The following is a 13,633-nucleotide window of genomic DNA, read 5'->3' on the forward strand; positions in this document are numbered from 1 at the left end:
TTAAAATAATGATCAGCCACGGCAGAAGTATTGGTCCTACCGTGTTTAAAATCTGCCTTATGTTCACGAACACGGTCCGAGACATGTCGTTTAGTTTCCCCAATGTTACTGCTGCCGCAGACACAGCTTAGTTTGTAGATGCGGGGGTATTGCATGTCAGGGATCTTGTCCATAACAAATGCGATCAGATCACGAATTTTATGCACTGTGTTAAATCGAACCTGGATCTTGTGTTTGTTCATGATTTTGTAAATATTTTGGTTACCCCTGCTATGTATGGCAAGGTGATGGTTTTGATTGGATCCTCAGATGGCTCCTTCCTCACGGTTAGGGTGATGGTTTTGCGGATTGTGTAGTTGGAATATCCATTCTCCTTGAGAGCTTGGTGCACGTGTTTCAGTTCACTGGCTAGGTGATCATGGTCGGAGATACATTGAGCTCTATGGTGTAGAGTTTTGATGAGGGAATTCTTCTGGGATGGATGGTGGTGGGAGTCAGGTTTTAGGTAGGCATCAGTATGGGCTGCTTTCCTGTAGACATAATGGTACATTGAGCCATCTGGTCTCTTTTTGATTAGGACATCCAAGAAACGTAACTTGCCATCTTTTTCGACCTCCATGGTGAATTTGATGGCTGGGTGCATGGAATTGATGTGGTTGAGGAATTGGTTCAGAGCCGGTCGGCCACGTGGCCAGATGACGAACGTGTCACCCACGTGCCTCTTCCATCAGGACGGGCGTAGAGTGGATGCCTGGGTAGCGTCTGTCTCACATTCTTCCATGAAAACATTGGCTTGCCTCTGGCTTCAGTGGCCTTTCCCCCTTTTGCCTCCTGATGACGATCGCTTGTGTTGTGATCGAAACGTCGTAATTTTTATTTTGTATTTATTTTTATATCTACGTGACTTTACCGAAAGATCCAAAGAATATGAATTCCTGCAGTGACGAAAGTTTTAAGTAAAAATTTAGTTCCATGATATCAATTTTCTTCCACTGCACATGGAGGTCTAGATGTCTTGTGACCCTCATTTATACCTTGACTATTTTTGTTAAATAAATTATATATTTTTTACGGAAATGAATATGCAAAGGAGAAAAAAATGTTATGGGTCGATTAATTTGGGGTCACAAGACATCTGGACCACGCTGTACTATAACATGGGGCGATGCGCTCCTTTGCAAAAGCTACAAATGGGAACTCGTTTGTCTTGTTAAGATGCCACCGATTGTGTAGTTGGAACACCTTTGTGGAATAGACATACATAATACACTTCGATTAAACCGCAGTAAATTAAGCACACAACTTTATTCACACGTTTTTACAAGTAAGGGAATAACAAAAAATGAACACATCCCTTTAGTCTTCGCATCATTCCGACATTCTTTCAACTAAACCGCCACCGCTGCCCTACATCGAAACCCGACGTTACCATTCGCAATTGGCAAGCAGCTGCCTTGCGAGCGAAGACCGACACCCGACACATCACGAGAACAGCGAGGCACGCCTGCAAACCGCCCATTGCACAAGACGGCCCAGGAGGAGGGCCGCGGTGTGGAGAGCAACGAGTCTGCAGAGGTGGGAGCGTGATCGGGATGGCAAAGCACCGTGTTGATCCGCACGTGGGCGCGCTTGCGAAGCGTGGTGCCAACGTACTTCATAGATGTGCTTGTGGCCACCTCTTCCCGTCACCATCTGTTGTTGTGGACCCCAGCCCCTTTCCTATACCCCCACACGCACACAGCTTTCCAAACGTCTCATCTCCGGTTGGCGAAGCATGCTTTTCCCCAAGGTCACCTATCTATCCATTGAGCGGCTTACACGTGCTTTGTGCGAACCACGGTGCAATTCGTCGTTTCTGTCATGCAAACACGTTCGTTTTTCAGTTGTGATGATAACATGAAACGTAGTTGCCGATGATGGTGGCATTATGAGTGTGTTTCATTTTTAAAGCAAGACTGGCACACAGTTCATCCCTTTTGTAGCTTAATATGTGACGCCGTCTTATATATATACATTAACATTTCATAACTTCCAGGCTTTGTTAATCCACTACTGGATGAAGGCAAGCTCATATTATATCAGTCGTGGATATTTTTGTTTACCATACTTCACCAAGCTGGTCAGTGCATGTTGGTGAAGGGAGCTCCTCAGATCGATTCAGATATCGCTTCGCCGCTGATGGAATCGAACTCAGGTGTCCAGGTCAAGAGCGCAGCGTACTTGCTAACGTCGATTCGCATGGTTGGCTACATACGGTGCGAATTAAATTCAACATACATACGAACTAACTATTTTCTATTTTACCAGCTAAGGCCCACTGAGCTATATAGCTCTTTTTCAGAAGTGACCTGGCCACAAATGATAGCTCAACGAAGTGGCTTATCACGTGGACATTTATAGCAGCCAAATACTCTGAATTTTTTTATTTTATTTTTAGTATTTACGCGACTTTACCGAAAGAACCAAGAATATGAATTCCTGCAGTCGCGAAAGTTTAAAGTCTAAATGTGGGGGGGGGGGGGGGGCGTCCGACCACGGGGAGAACACGCAAACTCCACATATACGCAGGCGTCAGGGTCGCGATCGAACCCACGACCTCCTTCATACCAGGCGAGGGAGTTAACATCTCACCATCGTGGCACTTGCTACTTCTCCATCCCATACACGACACCTTTTCTTTAAAAGAAAAACAATTATATGCGCGCAATGTTCAGTCCACCACAGTTTGTGTATGTGTATAAGCGATGAGATTGCTCTAGCATTGAGCAAGCAAAAGCAGCGTACGTTCACAAATAATGAAAACGCAAAACGGCTTCCTCAGTGAGCCCTTCAAGTGCTGATTTACGTGAATAGAGCAATGCGCATACAAGCCTACAACTTACATATGAAGCATTTTTCACGGCAGTGTAAACATTGAGGGAGATGCATGTGTAGGGTCGTTGCAAAACGCTCCCGGAATGCCAATTTCATAATTCACCGCTCATCCCGCACCGAGCACAAAAAGCAGCAAGTAAATGGTCGACAGCCACCAGTCTCGAGTCTCAACTCAACAAAGAGTTGCCGGCTACACAGCCCTCACAAAAATCTTCGGGGGCACCAGGTCTGGCGGTTGCCAACAGAGAACAAGCCTGGCCGTGTGCATTACTCACAAATACAAATATCCCCCGTATAGCCTTTAACCGACTGTAGGTGGCAAGTGCTGTTAGCGAGCAGCACCTATATAGGGTGTAACGGTACACGAGGGGGTGGGTGGCCAGCACCACGCCCGACCGACTTTGTCTCACCAGTGACGATGTTTACACATCGCACCAGGTACTCATTTGAAGCAGAGTCGACCTAGGGGAGGCCCGGGACCGATTCAGATAATCGTCACTGGTGTTGACCGTGAGCGGGAACCGAACTCGGGTCGCTGGATTCGTAGTGCAGCGCGCTCGCCTCTACACGACCGCTCCCCACTCACAGCTCACATGCTCACCCGCATTACATGAGGGATGGGAAGGTGACGTTAATGGGACCACCTCGCACTCATCTGAGTGGGAGGAGGGGTGGAAGGGGATTGGTCGGGAGATTTGAAAGGTAAAGGCAAGCAGGGGGTTATGGGAAAAGCGTGACAGTGGATTCAGGGCTTTTGTGTCTTTTTTTTTATTTAGGGCCCCTTTATAACATAATATGCCACAGACCCCGCACTAGCTGAATCCGGCACTGGAGGTCAAATGTGGGTGATTGCACCTCCTCCAAGACGTCTTGACAGCGTGGAAGAATAGGCCAAATGCCCTCGATGGGGGTTATTTGGAGGCCCCTCTACTGGTGACCCCCTTCCTGCTAGCATTGGCGTAAGCGAAGTATTTGCCGGGCCGCACCACCTTCTATTCAGTCCCGAAGTTAAATAAAATAAACAACAAAGCTATAAATAACAAGACTCCCACAGCAGCACTCGCCACAACATTAAAATGCACAAGACAAGATCATACTCTCCACATCCTCTCAATCTTTCTTATCCGGTATTTTATTGTTTTGCTCTTTCACTGTTCAGTGTAGATCCATGACGGCCTCCTGTTATAAGCGACACAAATAATCTCCAGTCACCTCCTTATCACTCTTCTATCGCTGCTACCATGGTTAGTTAACGTTTCCATGATTTCACTCGTAGATTCTAGCAAGCGCCGTTCAACCACAAACACTGCAGGTCACATCACTTGCTTCCTTCCACAATGGAATCCCATCGCATCAACTCCTTTCCCAAGTCCTTTCCGCCTTGCTCAATCACAGACATGTATTGACGCTTATCTATTTCACCTCGAACAGCGCTGTTTGTTGCAGGCCACTCGGCGTTTGGGGCCTTGGACTCTGTGCTCAGCAATCGTGGGAAAAAATGCACAAGCTTTCTTGTCACTTAGTAAAAAACTATAAACTATGTTTGTATTTTAACAGGTAAGGCCCATTGAGCATTATAGCTCTTTTTTAGAAGCAAGCTGGCCACAAATAATAGCTCAACGAAGTGGCTAATCATGTGAACATGTGTAGCAGCCATATACTTTAATCGCGTGATGTTGATTCTAAACGTGGAAGGGAAAAACGGAAGGACCCGGAGAAAAATCCACGCGACCACGGGGAGAGACAACACGCAGACTCCAAAAATGCAGGCGAGGTAGTTAACATCTCGCCAACATTAGCGCCTAATAATGTATTTGTTCGCCGCGTGCTTTGCACACTTTACTTCATCCTCACGAGGATGTCGCCCCCATCAAGAGACGCCCCGTGCCATCTTGCTGCACAGCCAGCGCCTCAGCTCCGGCATGCTGTACAGGAACGGGCCCTTACCACTCAGGTAGGCCACGCGGCCCTCCCTGAGGACGCACGCTCGGCCGAACGAGGCGCCGAACGCCGCGTTTGCCTCCCCGGCCATGGAGTCGGCGGCGAGGCGGCAGGCGCCCAGAGGGTAGCGGCGCGCCAGGTCATGGGCGGCGGCTGCCCGCTCGCTCATGTCGCGGTGAGTTCGCACCTGCGGGAGAGACGGTGAGGTGACATGGTGAGGTGACACGGTGAGGAGAGACGGTGAGGTGACATGGTGAGCTAAGACGGGTCATCACTGCGAAGGCGTTTATTGAACAATGTTTTGTTTTTCTCCCAGTTTTGTTGAAATTGTGGTATTGAAGACGGGTATAAAAAAAAAGATGAAGAAATATTTATTTTTGTTACTGATGTTGAACTCTCACAAAACAATGCATTGCAACATGTTAGGGTTTGGCCCGCGGAAGGTGATATAATATCTGAGATCCCACACAAGGGGCACTTCCCCGTGTGCCCTCCCATTGCAGCGTTCTTCGTCGCAAGGCCCGTGGGCCACTGGCGGCCCCTCGTGACATGTCGTGCGGCCCCTCACGTGCGGCCCCTGACAATACACAAATGTGAATAATTTTCTCTTACAGGCGGCGTGGTGGTCCTCACACTGATTGCTTATTGGCGAACGTGGGACACTGGTCCCAGGCCAACAAGTATCCTCAACTCTGAACATGTAAATGGGTCCTGGAGTTGGGCCACCATGCTTTCAGGCAAACTTAATCTCAATTTCATAACTACTGAGATCTCAGAGTTTTTACATGGAATGGGAACCAATCACCTGATGTCATATTTAATACAATATTATATATTTTTTTTTTTGCCAAAAATGTAACCATGGATCAATTCATCGATTTATATTCTCTAGCAACTGCTCGGAGGTGACTCAGATGTTAGAGCACTGGGCTGAGCTTATGTACTCCAATTCAGACAGCCGGCCATGATTAGACCCATATCCTCAAGTGGAGTGAATCAATATTCCTCAGCCTGGTAACCAATTAATTTACAATTAAACCCATCATGTTAAATTGAGTTTACGCTTAATATCACTAACTTCCAGCTCTGAAAATTTCAAATATCGGTTTGACTATCATGTCAATTTTCTGCTCAAATAAGCATTGAGGCGATTCTCATTTCCCGTTAACAGCCCTGAGCCAGTGGGTGGAAATTCCCCTGTCCTATGTAGAGGGAGAGTCTCTCCATAAGACTTCCCCACAACATAGTACGTATTTTATCGACCCCGGAGGAATGATAGACCGATTCGACCGCCAACTAGGATATTAACTCACGGCCTTCCAATTGCGAGCCGCTCGCTCTCCATCTGAGCCAACTAGAATGAAGATTAATCTGCAGTAGGGTAGGATGGGAAAGTGGAGGGTCCCTCGATCACCTGAAGGGATATCAGAAGTAGCGGTCTCTTCTCCGACACAAGGCATCCCAGTGCTCTGCTCGAGCTCCTAATGGATTCGTAATCTCGGGACAGGACTCCGATCGATTGGGATAATTTTGGGGGGAAAGGGGCAATAAAATAAGAATGAAAAATCGAAAGAAGACGCCATCGAACTAAAGGATACTCCAAAAACAGTCCGCGTTTAATGGTTTCTGCAACCCACACACAATGGTCCCTGCGTTGCACCTGACTGGCCGAATTCACACGGTGATCCATTTGTAGATACCCCACCAAACTAACGGAGAAACGACAGCGAAAACGACATTACCGCATGTTTCGAATCCTCAACACGTCTCTCACCAACCACGGTGCCCTTAAGTCGCGTAACTCCCGCCTCTGTAGGAAAATGTATAGCCATTGCTTTCAACGATATTCCATCAGCTGTTGGGAAGAAATTCAAAGGGTCAGAGACATTGGATGGGTGTATATAATGTTATCACCCTGTACTCATGGCTGAAAACAAATCAATTCGGTAAAACCCAAATATTACTCATGACTGTGGCCCTCTGCTGCCTAACACTACTTTAGTTTAGCCCCTCACAACACCAGGAACCAAGTCTCTATTAAGCGCACACATATTTGAAGCAAGTACAACACGAAAATTACTAAAAAAATAATTAGAGAAAGGCACATTATAGGATTATATTATCGGACATGTTATGAGAAAACATGATGTTTTGACTGGGAACCTCATAGGCGCAAGAATCCGGGGAAGACAGTGAGTTAAGTTACATACGCAGTTCAAAATTTGTTATTCAACTGGGAATATAAAATGCGAACTCCGTGAGTAATGTTTGACGGAGTTAAACGGAATGAAGGCCGTTATTGATGGCATCTTTGGGAAAGGACATGGCACAGAGAGAGAGAGGTACATTTTTGGACGTGGTGTTCATGTGATATTTCGTAGCCGAAATCAATCGTTTTTCGCAAAACATTTTCACACAGCAATGGTAGAAATGTAGTTAAAATTGTGAAAATCCATGGAAATCCAAATCATTCCACAGCAAGCCTTGTTTGTTTTCTATTTTCTGGGCTTGGTAGGGATCCCTTCTCCAATGTGGTGCTTTTGGATTATACCCCAGGTGTTATTCGACATGATGACTGTGCAGTACAACCCATGCAGCAAAACCGCTGAGTCTTACATTTCTTCTCTGTACACCCACACCCCAGATCCAAAGCGCGGTGTACAGTGTACACAACCATTAACGGAGCATTTGAGTTTGCAACTCACGTATAATTGGGGTAAAGACCAGGCTAATCCCCACTTAAATGTTCCTATTGTATTTTGGCGATTTAAAAACACGCCTTTGCCAATAATATTGATATCAACTGTCTGCATACATAAGATAGACATCTGGCAATTGACCAGGTTGGGGGCAAACAATTGGCGCTCCGCCTTCACCCACCCGCACTACAAATGTGTAAACCACAGTTCGTCTACTGGCAGATGTGTGTTTAGTCATCTAAACATCTAAACACAACTATCTACTACCCTTTGTGATCACTCCGTGCACTCCAATTCCCCATTCCCAGACACATTTTACATGTTCTCTCTACCCTCCTCAAACCAAAACAGATTGTACCGGACATGTTTCAATGTTATAACGACTACAATTGCATTTATTTGTCGGCTTTAGAATTGTTATTGTGCAGTCGCCAATTTTTCCCGATGCTGAGCAGCAGAATTATTCGTCGGTTAATATATTAATGTGGACCGCTCGCCATGATGTAATGGTTTGCGCACTGGATATTCAATCCAGAGGTCATCGATTCAACTCTATCTGCCGGCCCAGCAGTTAAAATAATGCCAATATTTATTAAATTACCTCACCTCTGTCCACCGAGCAGTATAAATGTGTCCAACGCTCTTGGCAGGCTGCGTGTGGCAGGGTAGAGTGTGGATACTCACACCTCCTCTAAGATCTGTGGCCAGTGAGGAAGAGTCAACCAAGATACTCCCTGTAAGTTCCCTTCCACTAACAGTGATGTGAGCAAGCAATTGCAGGGCTGCACCTTTAACTTGACCTCATTATTGAATGCATCAGACCACAGATGTCCAAGATGACCAGCCAGCGAGAGTGCCTTTATTTTCGAGCGACCGCACGCGGCTTACCTGCAGTGCGCCAGGCACGGCCCAGCCATCGGACGGGTGAGCCTCCTCCACGTACACGAGCAGGAAATCGGCGGCGTGCGAGAAGTCGTCCACCATGCGACGAAACTCGGGCAACCGCCCCACGAAAGGCGGTCAGCTCGCCGAGCCCATGTTGATCACGAGCGGCCGCCCCTCTCTCGACAGCTCTTGCAAGCGGCACGGGATCTCGGCGGCGGCAGCGGCTGCGGCCGGGGAAGACGACCGCGCGTCGGCGAGGAGCGCGACGCGCGGGTTCGGCGCCGGGTCGCCGGCTCGCTGGGCCTCCCGCCGGGCGTCCAGCAAGAAGCTGCGCCAGACGGCGCGCATGCCCGCGCGGGTGAGCACGCGGCGGCACGCGTCCGGCGAGCTCGGGCAGCACGAGGCGGGGACGTGGCGCGCGAAGAGGGCCCTCGTGGAGCGCGCCAGGAGGGCCAGCGCGTCGCGCAGCCCCAGGAAGAGGCAGCTGGTGAAGAAGCCCGGGAGAATGCGCAGCGCCACGAACACGTTGAGCTCAGCGGTCATCCTGGCTGCGTCGCTCGGTCTCGTTTTTTGCTTGTTCCTTGCCGCCGCTGGGACACGAATAACCGAGGGATGCAATGGGCTGCTGTCACTTCTTTGCCGCAAAGCGATAGGTGAGCGGATAATAAACCGAAGTCAACAGAACTGTTCAAAGCAATCTACGAGGCTGCGGCCACGGCGAGGTGTTTTTACAAATTCGCACGTCGTGTAGGGGAGAGATATCGATAGTAAGAACGTCTGTATTTCCCTGCAAGTCTTCTTCTCTGCATCTTTCTCCCTCTGTGCCCCTCCTGTAAGAGATCAAATGCAGGAGCACAGGAGTGACCTCCCACACAGTCTCAAGATGACCAAGTCCACGCATACCTCTTATTAAAGCTGCAACGGCTTTTCAGATTGACGCAGGATACAATTGATCCTTTTCACATGGCTACTTGTACCCACAACTGGACAGTTTTCAAAATCAGGCTAATGCTCATGATGACGAAAGCGGCGGTCGCTCCTGGCGGCTTACTCGTCCCTGGGAACTTTTAAAAAGTCTCATTACATAATGATTTTGGCAAGATATGATTCTCTCAAAACATGTAGCACATGGGGTATGTTCCATAATGCCACTTGCACCTGCAGGTGGGGTGGTGGCACAGAAGTTAGCACACTGTGCCACTGAACCCAATGATCCCGATTCGATTGCCAGTCGTGGCTAACATTATACTCTTGGTTTATTCGGTAAAGTCACGTAGGTAAAAATTGTAATAAAATAAAATTTTTACCTGCATGACTTTACCGAAAAAAAACAAGAGTATGAATCCTTGCAGTCATGAAAGCTTCAAATCTAGTGGCTAACATTGTTGGTAAATGACAAGTGAAGTAAACCCTTCTCTGACCAGCGTGGAGGAGTGTGGAGTTTGGCATCATAAATAACTAAATAAAACACGACCAACAACGTGCACAGAGGGCTTCATCCAGCAGTGCATTTTCACATACCAAATTATACCTTTATAAAGCACAATAAATGTACATTAGATGGTAAGTTTTTTTTTTATAATCAGTTGAACCAATTACGCATTGACATAAACCATTAGAATTGGCAAAGTTGCATAAATCTGTTTTCAGAGCTTTAGTAATCTGTACTATTTACAAAATACAATAGACCATGAATTCATATAGTGTCTGAATACAACTGCATATCGTATTGATGTTAGTTTAGTTACTTGCAACTTTATCATAGGCACGGATGAGCTCCAATTTGTCATACAAACTCATGGTTTAAACTCTGTGGTAACGATACAATGGTATAATAAATGCACTTATTAATAAATAATACACGAATAAAATGTTTGGTAGCATAAATAGATACGAGTCCCGTAATTTTACAAAATATTTAATAAAAACAATACAATCATAGGACTATTTCAGGAGGGTCCAGCATTGGGTAAAAAATGTTATGATGTTTTCAGCCAATTAATGAGTTTAGGGGAGGCAACGCTCTATCCCCGTACGAATGGAAACTGACGGCGACTGGTCCACTCACTGCACCGCCGTCTCCTGGCGAGCGAGCCAGGGTGCGGCACCGCCTCGACGCACACGGGAAGGGAGTTTCGCAACATTTGTGCGATCCGCGTGCGCAGCCACCACCGCCTGGCGTGTAATCCTTTTGTGAAGAACAGGATGGCTTTTCTACAGTGATAGGTTTTTACCCTTTCAACTGGTACAAAAACTGACACCTTTATACAAGGCATCATGTTTGCAATAACCACAACACAAGCAGTGAAAATGCAAACAAAAAGAACCAGTTGAAAGGGTAAAAACTTATTACTATATTTTGCCATTGATAAAGGAGATCTCATAGTGTAAATGCTTACCCCGAGCTCTCAATACTCTGATAGTGCGCTGTTTTTGAGTTGTACGCCTTTTAGCGTCATCTGGTCCAACACCAATGGAGACTAGGCTCTAAGAAAAGCTGTCTCGGGTGTGGACCAATCAACTTCAAGGACAGTGCATATCATTATCATTATCAGAGTTGTTTCTTTTTGTTTGCATTTTGACTGCTTAGTGTTGTGGTTATTGCAAACATGATGCCTTGTATAAAGGTGTCAGTTTTTGTACCAGTTGAAAGGGTTAAAACCTATCACTATATTTTGCCACTGGTAAAGGAGGTCTCATAGTGTAAAGGCTTTTCTACAGTTTACTTGCGCTCATATCAAAAATACGTACAATACACAAACACGTAATCTGACGTGGCTTGAAAGCCGCAAGTTCCAGTACAGAGCTCGGCCCTCTCTCTCTGACCATGCGACGCACGAGGGTGCTTTGCGTGAGCCATAAAACTGTGCCAAGTTGGCAGTCATAAAAAAAACATTGTGGTACCCATTAATATTATGGCAGTGAAGGATTGAATTATAGTCACAGCTTCATTTCCCAAACCCTGCCCCCACCTGGCAGCGGGAGCTCGGGGGTTGGGGTGTGGGGGAGGGATGATGGGCATCATTTTTCGGAGCACCGCTGACAGCCAGACAGCTCCGGATGAAATTTAGCCCTGAATGTAGTTTGCGTTTTGTAGATGTGTATGTGAAGACAATCAAACGTGGTTTTTGTTTGGTTTATATCTGAACTTGTGTATTGGTGCTTTTGATGCGAACATTTCAATGCCTTCTAAAAATGTTGCCCAGAACTTTTTTTTTTCCAGCAAATGTGTTCAGTGCCCAAAGTGTGTGCCCATTGTTGTCGCTATTTATCATGCAAATTTACAATAGCCAGGTGTTACTTTCTTATGCCTCTGTGTACCATGTCTAACTTTTACCATAAAGCCTGCCACGAGTTATCACTCGTGGCAGGTTGCTTGACCATCATCCACCACACTGGTCAGTGCCACTGTTAATCAGCACGAATATTATGTAAATACACTTGAAACACGTATCGTTAAATGTCTGGAGTAGAGAAGCGCCCATCACAGTTCACTCAATTTTCACCACGGCTATAGATTTAGTTTCTGGCGAGATTCCTAGGTAAGCGGGAGTCCGACTCTTCGTGCAGGCGCAGGTCGTTCTTGCCAAAGAGACTATCCTTGTCTCACCTGGTTAAACAAATACACCCTGACTTGTGCCGAGTGCAGTTGGACATGGCCCATCCACACAAAGACCGTCGAGGCTGATGGCTTGCTGATGGCTTGTTCCCTCGAGCGTCTGTTCTGGGAAAGACCGGGACAGATGCCCCAATGATTGCGGCCAATAAGCAGTCACGGGAGACGTGCAACCTCCGCCAATATAAATATATACAAAAGCTTTCCTTGAGGGATTAAAGCAATTAGTTTGTCAGTTTTATTGCTTACATTGCGCAGAATTGCATTATATTTTCACATTTCAACATTGAATGTCCCCTTTTGAAAAAATACGTCATGTCACAGCATTAAAATGTAAACTACCACGATAAATCTAGTCATTCACTCGAAACTTACCATACTCTCCAAATGTGCTCTTGAAAGAGGCACTGCAAACTTATTCCCGGTGTCAATAAAGATATACTCACCTAGTCACACAAAACAAAGATACCCCGTATAGCCTTAACAGACTGTTGGAGCAAGTTCTGTTAGCGTGCGCCTATGAAGGCCGGCACGAGGGGGTGGGTGGCCAGCACCACGCCCGGCCGCCTTTGTCTCCCTCGTGGGGATGTTTACACTCCGACCCAAGTTTTCAATTAAGGCTGAGTTGCCCTAGGGGAGGACCCAGGACCAGTTCAGATATTTGGTGTTGGCCGTGAGCGGGAATCGAACTCGGGTCGCCGGGTTTGTAGCGCAGCGCCTTGACAGTGGTGCTGACGACACTTCCCCTCCTCGCCACGCGTCACAATGACAACACCCACAATTCACAACTCAGCGACGGTGACGTCACCATCGCGCCTGTGCCAGGCCAGGTGCACTTTGAGGCCACGTGAAAGCTCGCTGACAGGTCACGGGACATACCCAGGTGCCATGGGTTGGCTCACTGAGATGACTGGTAGATGCGCCAGCTGTACTGCGCAAACTTGCTGGATTTTATCTGCCCGGCGCTCCGCTCGTTGTTGTGAGCGTTACTCCTCTGCCCTCCGTGGTTGTTGGAGGGCGACTGCCTCCAAGTGCTCAGTAGCGTCTTTCACGAGCCTCCTCTATAGAGGCTGATCTTGACACCACTTGTACCAGTCTTCGGCAAGTCCACTCAGCTTCCCATCCTCCCGTACCGCATCACTCCATCACATCTCCAGCTCATGTCGTGCCCGTTTAGTCCCCTCAATGCGGCCAAACAAAAGCTGCTTTGGCATGTGGTGGCTAGACATGCTGCATGAGCCAGCCAACGCAGTCACACGTACGCACACAGACACACCTGCAGGATTATAATATAAGCACCCCCAACCTTTCCTTTAAATTACAGGGAAGAAAGTGCGTCTTCTAATAGGGAGAATACAGTAATAACAAATTTTGACTTAAAACTTTCGTGACTGCAGGAATTCATATTCTTGGTTCTTTCGGTAAAGTCACGTAGATAGAAAATAAAATGAAAATAACAGATTATAAAAAAAAATTATATTTTTTATTTTATTATGTTACTTTAATTTTATTTTCTATCTACGTGACTTTACCGAAAGAACCAAGAATACAGTGATAACAAGTCCACTTAATCTCATGAAACACTGATCAGTGTTATAATTACGCCTGGTGGAAGCTT

The 13,633-nt window shown here is 46.8% G+C and overlaps 1 pseudogene across 1 annotated transcript; it reads right to left on the reverse strand.

Annotated features, from left to right (window-relative positions):
- Window positions 1–4,744: 4,744 nt before the first annotated feature.
- On the reverse strand, window positions 4,745–9,053 carry LOC144943345 (type II iodothyronine deiodinase pseudogene; annotated as a pseudogene). The gene is made up of 2 exons (XR_013639491.1): window positions 8,403–9,053; window positions 4,745–5,002 (listed from the first exon to the last, which is right to left on the reverse strand). The product of XR_013639491.1 is annotated as a type II iodothyronine deiodinase pseudogene (transcript).
- Window positions 9,054–13,633: the final 4,580 nt, after the last annotated feature.

This window comes from Lampetra fluviatilis, chromosome 30 (assembly GCF_964198595.1).
Source record: "Lampetra fluviatilis chromosome 30, kcLamFluv1.1, whole genome shotgun sequence".
NCBI classification, from domain to species: Eukaryota; Metazoa; Chordata; class Hyperoartia; order Petromyzontiformes; family Petromyzontidae; genus Lampetra; species Lampetra fluviatilis.